This window comes from Rhipicephalus sanguineus, chromosome 8, assembly GCF_013339695.2.
Source record: "Rhipicephalus sanguineus isolate Rsan-2018 chromosome 8, BIME_Rsan_1.4, whole genome shotgun sequence".
NCBI classification, from domain to species: Eukaryota; Metazoa; Arthropoda; class Arachnida; order Ixodida; family Ixodidae; genus Rhipicephalus; species Rhipicephalus sanguineus.
This window is the reverse complement of record NC_051183.1, coordinates 56,655,704-56,669,131: the sequence shown is the minus strand read 5'-3', so window position 1 is coordinate 56,669,131 and position 13,428 is coordinate 56,655,704. Positions and strand designations below refer to the sequence as shown.

The 13,428-nt window shown below is 45.8% G+C and overlaps 1 long non-coding RNA gene across 1 annotated transcript in view; it reads right to left on the bottom strand.

The window, feature by feature from the left end:
- LOC119402750 (uncharacterized) overlaps positions 1-11,522 on the bottom strand; it is a 33,811-nt gene extending 22,289 nt beyond the window's left edge. Inside the window, exons 1-2 of the long non-coding RNA XR_005185911.1 lie at positions 11,384-11,522; positions 4,934-4,960 (exon numbers count right to left, since the gene is read on the bottom strand). This is a non-coding gene — a long non-coding RNA (uncharacterized LOC119402750). The remainder of the gene's footprint in view (positions 1-4,933; positions 4,961-11,383) is intronic.
- Positions 11,523-13,428: the final 1,906 nt, after the last annotated feature.

Sequence of the window (13,428 nt, the reverse complement as noted above, 5' to 3'; positions counted from 1 at the left end):
TTCGTGTGCCCGATCTAGCGTTATACTCCGCACCTCGCGGCATTCGCTTCATGCAAAGCGACCTGAAAAGAACGCCAATACCTTCGCGACGTCATCACTGCGGCCGAGCTCCGAGATGCCCAGCCAAATCTCAACGTCGTAGTCGCCACTGCGCTTTTGCCGCGCTTACGCCAGCACTAGTAGTATTCGGCGGCTGCTCGCGAGTCCGTGCCCGCGGCGAACATGTTTAGGCCTCAAGAAAGTCTTTGCCACCAGGTGACGATGATGGCGGTGACGGCAACGACATCGCTCTGCACATGGCACATGCGAAACACCATGCAGGCAGCGCAAAGTGCATCACAGTCCTGTGTGCTGTCTCACACACTAGATGCCGCTACTTGCACACGGCGGCTAGTCATTCTCGGATCTCTCCCAAACCGAAACTGAGACTGATCGGTAATAAACATATTTTAATTAATTATCTGTCGCTCACCGCGGCAAGCGATGCGCCGTGTTATGACTAATAGCCCTCCAGCAACAAATTACAGCAAAAAAAACGCCACACCAAGATTTTTGTGTCAGTACCCCATTAGGCAGCCAATACGTGAAACAAGAAAACAATTATTCTGCTGTTAAGATAACGGGATGTGAGCGCAATGCGCGGTCGAAACATACAAGTAGGATCTCAACTGTCTTTAGCGTACACGTGAGCTTATCACGCTTTTGCTTTGTAACTGCACAGTGCTGGTGAAATTTCACTTTCCTTTGAAGATCATGAGAGCTCACGAACTCATGCCAGCTTTACGTTTAAAACTATATATATTTTTTAAGAAAACGGATCTGTAAGTCGCTTAACTTAGAAATCAGTCTTCATGATGACGCCACTTGGAGTATGACAATTTATGGTGAATACACTGGTGTTTAAGAACTAGCCTAAAATTTGTTCCATTTCCAAATTTCGTCATTGTGGATGTGTCTTAGAAGTTATCACCTCGAACTAGAGGTTTGCGCCGCCGCGCCGCGCCGCCGCCGCCGCCTGTTTTTGGTCACGCCGCTCGCGCCGCGCCGAAGTCCCAAGAGAGTTCACGCCGCCGCCGCCGCCGCCGCGCAATAATTGCGGCGCGCCGCCGTTAGTCTTTTCTTTTAGTTCGAATGGGGAATCTGGAAATAAAATACAGCACTTCGCCGGAGGAGCTCTTCTCGATGCGTCCATGTAATGAACTGTCCATTTAAGCGGCCGCTGAATAGCGGAAGCTCGGCGAAAAGCGCACGCCCTGTTTCCGCTTCTTGTTCTGTAGCGCCATCATGACATCACGAAGCTTTCAAACACTCTCGACGCAAATGATAGGGACGGAATGCGCTTCAATGCAACGAACGCAGCCCTCAGAGATCCGATTTTCGGTGCACATGTCTTTTGATCGTGTTAGCCATCGATTTAGGTCTAATGCGGCCGCTCGTCTAACGCAACTGTAAGGCCGGTACGCATTACCTGCTTCATTCTCAAACATCTGGGACACATTCACATGCAAATTCAGAATTGAAAAGTTCCTGTTCTTGTGAATTTGGTCCACTCTCTTCTTACGCTAATGTGCTGGCGGGTTCGGTGCGGCGACGTGGTCAAGAGCGAAGTGACATCACGGCGCACCGCTTTTTCGAATCACTGAATGCGCTCGGCCGAAATGGACTACGGACATCTCCTTTGGATGAACTCATCGAGAATAGCTCCCCAGAAGTTCTATATCTTTTTCATCTCCAGAAATGTCACGGGTACTGCCTGACCTTAACGTTGCCGCATCTTCCATCCAGGACGACGACCCAATTCGCTGGACAGCATATTCTTCGAGTCTAGGACCTACACTGTAAACCACTTTGCACCCTTAAGGGGGTTTCAAGCAAGCAAAACACCCTTTTTCCTAACCAAAAATTTGCAAACATTAGGGTGTGAGGGTGTTTTCCTTCCCCAAAATAGCCTTTAAGGAGTAATGATCTAACCAAACACCCTTTAGAAGTTAAGGGTGTTATGGGTTATCGAAACACCCATGGCCCATACTACAACGTGCCAGATGATAATTGAGACTTGCTGATTAAAATGTCGTTGGATCTTAGGCGAGTTTAGATTAAAAGATATGTCTCTTTTAGGGCTATCTACAATTGTACCATAAATTTACGCCTATTTTCTTAATAACGTTCATTTATACGGAAGAGGAATATCTCCACCGACACTGAACGGCGGCCTAAGATACTAGGGCTATATATACCAGATGTTCAGTGTAAGGCTGAGTAGCACGAGCGCTCTGTCCAAGTGGTATTTTACAATACGCTCTGTTGTGTGTGCGGTTTGGCGCGTGCGTGCACCTTCTATGCTGATGTCATCTGTAACTGCATGCTCCTTGACTGGTAGATTTTATTTTTCACATTTTCCAGTGATAAGGGTGTTTAGGCCATTGGAAACACCCCATGATAAGGGTGTTAGGCCAGTGGCAACACCCTATGGTATGGGTGTTTTGATATGTGAAAGCACCCTTTTCCTGGGGTGTAAGGGTGTTAGTTATAGAAACGGCAAAACCCCCTTAAGGGTGTAAAGTGGTTTACTGTGTAGTACTTTGTGCATAAATAAATAAAATAGATATGTAATATATATATATATATATATATATATATATATATATATATATATATATATATATATATATATATATATATATATATATATATATATATATATTGGTGCGTTAATACACTTTTTCGTTCATTCTTACTCGAGTAAATCGATAAATAAATATAGAAGTAAAGAGAATGGCAAACATCGAATATAGCTGAGCTAGTTGGTATGTATTCATGTTAAGAAGTCATGACGTGGAAACACGGACATAAGAGAAAAGTCGAGAGAGTGAACAGCTGTCTCTCACGTAGACCACTACTCGCAGTTGATTGACAGGAATGGCATCTTACGTGGGAATGCGCAGATAACTATTTGTGTCTACCTTCGGTTCCGCCGCTGTGTGATTTTTCAGTTGTTAAGCGGCGTTTCTGGTGTCTTGACTACTCTCCTGTGTCCGTGTTTGCACGCCCTTTTATAAAGGGCCCCTAACAGCCTCTGAAAATGCAACAAAAAACAAAAACAACGAGCGCGTTATTCTCTCTTGGCGTTTCTTGTCTTTTGGTGCACTTCTTGATGCCAAAACAGTCATTCACGTGACATCATCAGGGTAGATACTCTCGACTGGTTCATATACAAGAAATAACAGTTGTGAATTGTCTCCCATACTTCTTTGCTATGCAGCCACCCACCCGCTCTTGCTTCTCTCGCACGACTATCGCGCACGATTAACTGATTTCGCTCCATTTTGTGCGCTTGCGACCGCGCATGCATAGATAACACACTGTAGCCGACAAGCGCGAAATTATGATAGGTTCAACGCTTAGTGCTGACATTGCACGCGTGCTTTATGAAGAAATAAGTGGCGAGGAGATGTCCCCTGTAAGAAGGGCATTGAAGGAGAGAACGAAATCAATGGAAAAGGCGCCGGATTATATGATTCTTCCAACGGACGCACTCTTTACAGCGGAGACGATGCAGCTTTCCAGGAAAAAAGTGAGCCCGCTCCGACGGTTTTTTGTATGTTTTTATTGCGTTAGCAATTGTATGGACACTCAGGACATGTTTTCACCATCGCCGTCATGTTCCGCATAAACACTAAATCGATAACATTGCTCCGCGCATTGTATGTTCTACCCGTGAGTAAAAGCTCGCGAGCGTTGGCAAGGAACATGGCTAAAGCAGAGATGAAACAAGCTGGCCATCTCCGTCACAGGGAGTAACATCAACCCTCGTGCGAGGCCTGCCGTCGATTGCTCCTGAAGCAGAAGGAAACGCCCCGCCCGTCATTTGCTGGGCGAAAGAGCAGGAAGGGATATCTGGGAAAAGGGACTGCGTAACTCGAGCAGCAACTGTGAACTTTGACTATAAGGGCACGGTCGAGAGCACTGGCACGCGCGCTATTTCGGCACACATCCCCCAGCGAACGGCTCGTATACCCTCTACACGCTGTGCGCGCCCTGATCTCACTGTTTCGCGCTCGGACCATTTATACGACAAACTAACCGAAAACCGCTTCTCTCCCGGAAGCTTCTCGAACACTGCTGCGCGGTCAGCGTCGAGCGTTGATAACCGCCCTTGCTGGTCAAACCTGAATACATCAAAATAAAAGAAGAAGCGGGCGTGGCAGTACTTACGATATCTCCTATACAACAGTCTCTCACAAAGGCAATTTGATTGGTAGTTTGATTATGACCGCCAGAGTTTACATTGGAGAAAGAGCAAAATTCATGTTCACCGTCACAACATATACTTCTAGTTCGCGCAACCTTTATACGGATGAAATTAATATTCACTGCGTAGAAGTTTGAATAGGTGTTTCAAACTGCTACGCTGCGTTCCCTGCCTAGTACCGCACACATGTCTATGGTGACAATCATTGTTTGTATGACTGGTGCATAAAGGTGAAGCTCGCTAATCGATATTCGTGTGTAATGGACAACGTCTGCCTTAGCTATTCCGGAGAGTTCATTCATAACCTGCTTTGAAAAAAAAACTTCTCAATCTAACTCGCAGCAGCTCACTGTTGCCAACTAGTTCATGAATGGCGATAACCTGGTTTCTATCGCCGAACTATAAATGAGCTGGAGCTCTTTGAAACCGAACCGGCTGCACATTCCAATTAGTGCAGTTAGTAGCTATACTTCTACGAAATGACGAAAAACATGTAATTTTAGTGTTATAGACTATTTTAGAAGCATTTCATTACTTCTTCGTTAATTCGTGCAGCATGGAATTTACATTCAGAGAGGTTACAGCTAGCTCTTCTTTCTTGGCTCTGTTAAGTTCACGTCTTCTGTATCTTAATAATTGCTCCGTCTGTTATGAAATGTTAGTTTATCGAATAGAACTTACGATTTGGGTAGCCACAGCTATACGGTCCTGTAAAGAAAGTAATAAATTGAAGAAATTATATTTGCAAATATGCCATCACCCATAAACATACAACCAAAAATTGAAGTGCATTTTCACCGACGCCAAGACAGCATAGTGCGCAGAGCTTTGTACTCTACTCTGGTGGGAGGGGGGGGGGGGGGGGTGTCGTGCAAATCACCATCGAAGCCTCGTACTTAATTTCAGTTTAGTAGTAGCCACATGGACTGGATAAATACGAACTACCTAATAAACCCTTCTACTCATTTTTTTAACACGAAGGTGTTTTAGATCGGGGTCCACCAAGGCTTCAGTGACGCATTTCCGTCACAGATATGACGTTGATAAAATGGACGCTAACGTATCAGAAAGAAAAAACTATAAAAAAATCTTCCGCCACCGGGAATCAAACCTATGGCCTCTCGATCTGCGACGATAAGCGCCTGGCGCGCTACCGACTAAGCCACCGAGGCAGATGCGCGACGCTCCACAAAGGCGCCTTATATCTCTCACAAATTCTCTCTCGGAAGGTGCTCTCTATTGGCGGGGCGGTGCCGCCGTCTGTGAGCGGTGAAGAGAAGTGTTGCGGCATGACACTTACTAGCGCCGATAGAGAACGATTCTGCGACGACGCTGTTAAAGCGTCGCCTACGAGAAACCTGCCGGCGCGCACGCTTGGAGGCCATGGTTAAAGCGTACCGATACCAGCGAATAACACTGGCCACGCTAGCATCGGCGAGTAGACCTACACGCAGTCAAGTTCTTTGCATTTCGCTTAGTGTTAGCGTGTGACTGCTCGTTGCCGGAGTAGTGCAGCTTCCACATGCACCAACGGTGTTTCTCCGCCACCGCCTGCTTCCTGTGCGATCACTCCGACTGGTAAAACTGCTTCAATAAGCGCTGCTGAAAGGCAGCGACGTCGACGGGCGAATGCCGTGCCTTGGTAGAGCGAGACAGAGGCCAGCATGACGCCGAACGCCTGCGTTCGTTCGCAGCTTAAGCTACGAACCTCTGGCTACCGAGTTGCTGAAACGTAGTGTGGTAGTGTATAAATAAGCACAGACGTAGCTTACCCCTTTTACTCAGGAGCGCACACCTTGCAGTTTCTGTCCTTAAATGACGACGCGTTGAAGGAGTGCATATCGAGTACCAGTGTTTATGTCCTTGTTATCATCTTTGCGCGGAATGCACGATACGCTGTGTCCAGGTATATGTTAAGAACTCCTGCTACCAGAACGGTTAAATCATGATCGTGGGCGTTGGTCGTCGCGATGATGATGTGTCACTGAGCTTAAACATAGGTGCATCCACGTTAAACGGTGCTATATATAGCTGCCAAACACCAATAGACATCTTCTAGCAAACTACGCAGCACACGGGACACAAAGAAGGAAAGAAAGCACGAAAGGGACAGACGAGCGCAGAGTAGACGGTTGCATTGGTCCGAAGGCTGCCCGTATTCCAGGGGGAACGGTGCCCTGTTTCTAGAACCACGTTGCAGTTCTTGCGTTGCAAACGCAGACAGCGATGAGTGACACGAAGGTTGCTGGACTTGAAAGACTGGGAATAAAACACGGTAAGATGGCCTGGGTACTACAAATATGTGTAACAAGCGTCGAAGCTGGGCGAGTTGATAAGTTTTCATCTTCTTTGTGTCCCATCTGCTGCGCAGTTTGCTAGAAGAATAAACCTTACCAACTCGCCCAGCTTTCGACGCTTCTCACCAACAAACATTCTAAAAGCTCTCATATGTCACTACACGATAAGCACTACCTCTGTGAAGGCACGTTTCACTTTCGTGTTATACCGATTCCTATGACGGAGGGATCATCCATGTTTTCTTAATGTTCAGAGAAGCAATGGCGCCTGTGATTTTAGTACTCAGCACATCGATGGTAAGTTCTTAGCACTTGGCATAAAATAACGTTTTAGAGGAATCGTAGTCGAAAATATTTTTAGATTTCCGCGGAAACGCCACTGGAGTTGTCCTAGTGTGCGAAGCATTGCGGTTTTTGCTCATCGCTGTCGTCTTCGGTGCTGCTGCTGCGTTCTTTTCTCGTTCCTGTTTTTGTTTTGCGTGTTAAATGAATGCGTTCGCGTATAGATGAGCATGAGGCAGAATCCTTAAGCATGCTACTTTGCGCCAGCAGTTGTGCCCACTTCCGACTTGGTTGGTACGCTCCTCCTGCCGTTCGCCACTCCTACGCTATCGCGCTGAGAGTTTTTACGCCGCGGTGGTCGCAGCAGCGTTCCAACACCGCCTTCATCTGTAAAAATGGTTCTTACATATTAGGCTTCTGCAAACATGGCCGTTAATCCTAGTGGCTAAGACGTTTGCCTTCTGAGCGTGATATCGCAGGCTTTCTTTGCTCAGCATTCAAACATGCCTAGTGAGAAAACAGGGATAATTGATAGATTAGGGGCATACCAGCGATTAAGGATTACCAAGATTTGCAGTGGTAATCCTTAATGCTTATTCACTGGTATACCTTGGCGTCAGGAGCGCCTTGGCGTCAGGAGCGCCTATACCTTGGCGTCAGGAGCGCCTGCGCCTTGCGGGTGAAGATAACTGATGATAATAAATGACCACGGAAGTGATAGCTTGGGAAGCGACCATAAATATATAACTTTTAACTGTGCACGAGATACCTGTGCTTCATATGAAGCATTCACACCAGGAGGGTTAAAAATTAAGCTCAATGATGAGCAAACAGCGTAACTTGTAATACAATAGAGGAAAGAATTTGGAAACATTTCCTACAGCAGTCTGATATTTCGGGTTAACTCAAGAGTTCATGCGGAAGGAGATAAGCCATACAGTGCTGAAGAACTGTACGGGTGAAAATAGAAATCCAGGTAAATGGTGAAATAGGGAAATAAAGCAAGGCCATATAAGAGCATGAGAAACCGCCCGGCCATCACAGAGAAGCAAAAAAGGTGGGCTTACAAGAATAGCATAATATAATAATTGTAGGGGTGTAACGTCCCAAAACCACGATATGATTTTGAGAGACACCGTCGTGGAGGGCTTCGGAAATTTTGACAACTTGGGGTTTTTTAACGTGCCCATAAATCTAAGAACACGGGCCTCTAGCATTCTTGCCTCCATCAAAAATGCGGCCGCCGCGGCCGCGATTCGCTCCCACGGCCTGCGGGTCAGCAGTCGAGCACCTTAATCACTACGCTATCGTGGGTGGTGGACGATAATTGGAGGTAAGGCTGAAGCAGAAAAAATGGTAGCAAGCGAACAAGTGCCAGAAAACAAATTCATGCTGATGTGAACGGCGGGTGCAAGAAGTTTACAGAAACGACGGTGACGTGCCAAAAAGATTTTGGAACCATGTAAGAGCACTAGGAAACGAATTCTAAAGCATTCGTAAAAGTTGAAAACAAAAAACTTCCGAAAAGACGACATGTGCGTTACTTGAACAGCCTTATAGGTGATAACCTGAGTAAAAAAAAAAACCTCGGTATAGTTTATACTCAGCCATAACTTGAAACAAGCTCTGGGAGAACAAAATTTGGCATGGGAGTATTTACTCTAAACAAGGTTGAAAAAACTGTCCAATAGGACAAGGCAGTAGGATTAAATGAAAAAGAAGTGTCGCTAATTCCGGGTATTCGCAAATATGGACGGCTTTTAGGGTACATTGCCTATGTGAAGCGACGTAGAAAGCTTCTCACTAGAAACATCATTGGCATCGAAAGAGTTGTTGACTACAACTTCACACTTGCCTACACCTTTTTTATCTTTAGTCTAGTTTTGCACACGTATAAATGTGCCTACCTGTGCGAACTCCACGAAGAAGTGCGCGGCGAGCAATGATATCTTTTGTATGTGGTGAGGTCTTAAACCACAGCAAACACAGAGCGCATTCTTAGGTGTTAAAGACGTCTTCTTCTAAACTATAGTGCTTCTTTAACAATGAAACTGCTGTTGCTGACCGTAGTTTGTCTGGTGTTGCGATAAACTATCATAATCATGCCGGCGCGCGCTCTCTTCGTCGTTGTCGTCGTCTTCTCCCGTAACGCGTGCGCCCGACGCGCTCTTCCACAGCGACGGTTTCGCGCTGTCCCGCTGAGCGATTTCTCTTCCGTGGGATCCAATAATTCGGATTACCTAGAGATCATGTACAGGGAGAGGCGGAAACAAAGGGATAGAAAGAAAGAGACTGAAAGAAAGAGAAAGACAGACATAGAATGGAAGAAAGGAAACAGACAAAAAGATTTTAAAAAGAGAGACAAAAAGAGAGAAATAAAGAGATAAAAAGAAAGAGGAAGCGAGAAATAGAGCGCGAGAAAGAATAAAAAGAAAGAGGAGGGGAGCGTTACGTGAAATCGCGTAATACTAGACATGTGAGAGAGAGAGAGAGTACCACTTTATTAAGAATTCAGTGCAGACGCTCAGCGTCTGCACTAGTCACGGGACATGTTCCCACCAAAATCACGTAACACTAGTCACGTGACATATTCCCTCCCAACTAATGTCGCTTAAGCCAGGAAGGGACATGGGCTTGGGAAGGCAGCTTCTTCCCCGGGAGTTCGAGCACTTGCTCCGCTGTTTCTTCCAGCCTTGCGCCACAAGTGCAAGCTAGCTTCGCTGTTAGCCCAGCCTTCGGACCATAAGTGCGGAGTGGCACCAATTTTCATTTTTATCAGGAGTGACTACTTCTTCACCATATTAGAACTTGCTGTTGGGCTAGTTGATAATATGTCATTTTGAAAAATTAGGCTTAACTTGGCACTCGCTCATCCACACACAGATTAAAAATAACAAATTGAAGAAATACCGCGAGTCGGCCTAGCTGGAACATGTCCATCTTCACGAATTCGCGCAAGCACACGGAGACAAAGCTTTTATATATATATAATAATTATTACTAGTACGCATTCTTGAAGGTATCGAGAGAGGTTACGACGCGCAGTCTTGGCCAATCCCCCAGAGTGGGCAAGTGCCATATTTTTGAGGAAGCAAGCAAGCAAGCGAGTTCAATCTAACATATCTAATGGTTAGATCGCGCTCGTCGTTGTGTATCTCTTCTTTGTCTCCGTGTGCTTTCGCGAATCCGTGAAGATAAAAAATAAAGCAAAAAAAATTGGCCGCGTATTTGCGTGCTTCGCTGCAAATGTCGTCTAAAGACGATAGAAGAGGCGCTGCCTGAGATATCGACGCCATCTGGCAATACGTCGGGAAACATGAGTGCTGTGTTGCGGGCTGGTAGTCCCGGCGCAGCGGCAGGCGAAGACCGGCGGTGACCAACGCGACCGGTGGGGACGCCGGCCAGCCCGAACACGCTGTTTGGCGCGATGCGCCGAAGAAGAAACGTCCGCACTCAACGAGTACTCTCCACAAACTCTCTTATTTACACGTCGCCTGGGCGTAAAACAGGAATGCAAGAGCGGCGCCCCCTGTCATTCGTACAGTGCAATACTGAACCGAAACCGAAACACAACATGAGCTTGTGCAGAGGGCACGGAGGAAGACAAGTTTCAGCGCAGTCGCATTTTCAGCGCAGCTTAAGAAACTAGGGTCTTTAAAATGGCGTATCTATGTATTTTATATTAAAGGAACACACCACCTAATACTTACCTAATGATGTTGCGCCTCAGATATGCGTAATATTTACTTTTTGATCGACAACGTTCACAAGTATGGACAGCCGTACCAGTTCAAGATGGGTGGGTGGTAAGAAAGTGGTTCAAATTTGGCCGGGTGGCTGAATCGGGTGACGTGCCGGCAAACAGAAAGACAGACCAAAATTTCTGCGTTTAAGTTCCCCAAGAAAGACTATCGTCTTTAAAAGAAATATGCCCATCTTGTTGACCATGTTGCACAATCTTGCACCATGCGGTTTTCAGACACGCAGTTACTTGGACGAAGTGATAGATTTTCCTCACGTGTATTGTTACAAGCCTATTAATCGAAAATAGAAAGCGTCAGTGTTTTCGTGAACCATCTGCGTCATTGTTTCCGAAGAAGATAACTTTTCTTGATGCAAGAATTTAAGTGGTCATAGTCATTTTTTTCTTCGCGGTGGTATGTTTGCTGGCTTCTGTGGTTGCGGATTTTTGATTGATTATTGAGTCTGTGATTAAATATTAACTGATCGATTATCCGTTATTGAATGATAGCTGTATTTTTTATTGAATATTCCGCTCATGCTTCACTCGTGCCCTATTCTCATGCGCATCATCGTTTATGTAAATGAGTTCCTTTACGCACAATAAACAGTTGGTAATGAGGGCTGTTTATGGGGTGTGGTCTTGAGTACTTACGTGTCTTAACATGCATGAGTAACGCAGTGCCAAGTTGCGCCTATTTTTCAAGGTATATTCCTATAAAAACATATCTATGCAGAGAAATTTTCTCGTCACGACATAAAGCTGGACACAAAAACCTTTGCAGTGCTAAGAGAAAATATTCACGCTTACGGCAATTTCCCTCCGTTGCTTCGGATGGAAACACCACAAGAATTGCGGCCATCACAGTATTAACAAGGGCTACAGCATTCATATCCAGGCTGGAAAGGACAATTTCGCTTGTTCACTTGTAGAAGTCGAAAGAGCACCTGATTCCAGATTACCATATCAAGTCTTCGGCGAACCGTTTTAGCTGCGCATCACAAACAACACATGTGATCGTGCAACAGCATTTTCTCGGATGTGTTATTGTAATTCCTTAGTGGGAAATTTATCGCTTTCCTTTTAAAACTCATTGTGTTGGCGTTGTGACAACGCATTTTTTACCATGAGTAGGCTATATATCAACAAAGGCCCTTTCTCTTGCATTCTTCAGCACGAAGGTCTTGGGGGAGGGGGTCAGCGCGACCGTCATTTCTTAGTTATCAGAAAACAAACGGCTCTTTCTCTTGAAGTATGTTCGTACTTTTATATTTTTCAGCCGAGCATGTTTACAGTACCCTAACGGATGGTCATGGTGTATTGTGGACAGCCGCTACATATTGTCAAAGATCGTGATGCCACTGTTAACGTGTACAGGGTTTGTCAGAAAAGTAATTTTAGTGATTACATTTAAAGCGTCTATGGCTCACAACACTCTAGGACAGGCTGATATTCGGGGAGAGGGAAGTTAGCTTACGCACGCGTGGGCGCACAGCCGTCTGCTACCATCTGGAGAGTAAGGAAAGACTTTTCCATGAAACTCATTTTCATATCCCGTGCAAGCGTCAGTGCAGCGTTAGTTGAAACAGAATTGCAATGAAGTTTTTTGCGAAACCCGGCAAGTCTGTAATGGAGACTTTTCCTGTGATAAAAACGGCCTTGAGCGATGATTGTTGGTCAGAACGACAAGTGAACCGGTGGCACAAGGCCTTTTTAAAAGGTCCTGAAGAGACCAGCAATGAAGCCCATGCTCCACGGCCGTCAACGACCATCACTGATGAATATGTGATGCGTGTGAGAGATCTTTTAAACACACACTATCGTTTGAGGGTCCGTGTATTGGCACGGACAATAAACATTCCAAAACATTCCATTCGCGAGATTCTGACGAATAATTTGCTGATGCGAAAGTGTGCGGTAAGATTGTGCTTTAAGTGCTAAAAGACGACCAAAATCACGCCAAGTTGAAACGTGCCAAGAACTATTACACTTTCCTGAAAGTGACCCCCACATTTCAGACGACGTGATAACATGTGGCGAACCTTGGCTGTTTGAATGCGACACCGAAACAAAAAAGTCACAGTTTCGCCGCAAGGGCGAAGCAATGAATGCGATAGCAAGAAATTCGAATGGCACACGAAGAACGACAAACAGCTCGATGCTTGCAGCGTGCCGCTGCAGCACAAAGAAGGACGCCCGAAAAGAATGCACAGGTATACACAGGGCAAGCGGGAACTAACGACTGTTATAGCTGGTACGTCTTTGTGCTTGAGCAACACGCTGCAAGTGTGAACAATAGAAAATCGGACGCTCTTAGATATTTCTTTTTCTTTTAAAACTGCGGCGCGTGGAGTAATCCCTCTTCGTCTCCTGCCACACGGGGGCATCTGACGCAAAGTGTGCCCGGTAGTCTTTCTTTTTTATTGCGATAGCAATTATATGGACAATCTTCGCTGGTTTTTGCCGTCGCCGCCGTCATGCTGCGTATATATATATATATATATATATATATATATATATATATACATACAAGTCGCAAAGAAACATAATTCCGAAAAAAAGCTTCCGAAGCGCGGAATCGAACCAGCGACCCCTCAGTCCTCAGCGCGAGGCGCTAACCACTAGGCCACCAAAGGCAGATCCTTGAGGTAGCTAACGGCGAGCGTTATATACACACCCTTCACCACAGTACTCAGAGACGGCAGACGCCTATAAGCGTTTCTTGATTACCAGCGAGATGGAGCGAGGAGCGCGATATTTGCGCAGGGAGAACCTTGCGCTTCCGCTGTCTGCTCACGTGGTAGTAGCGCTGCCGCGAAACGTCGTTCCTCTTCGCCCTACAGGGCATGGTCGCC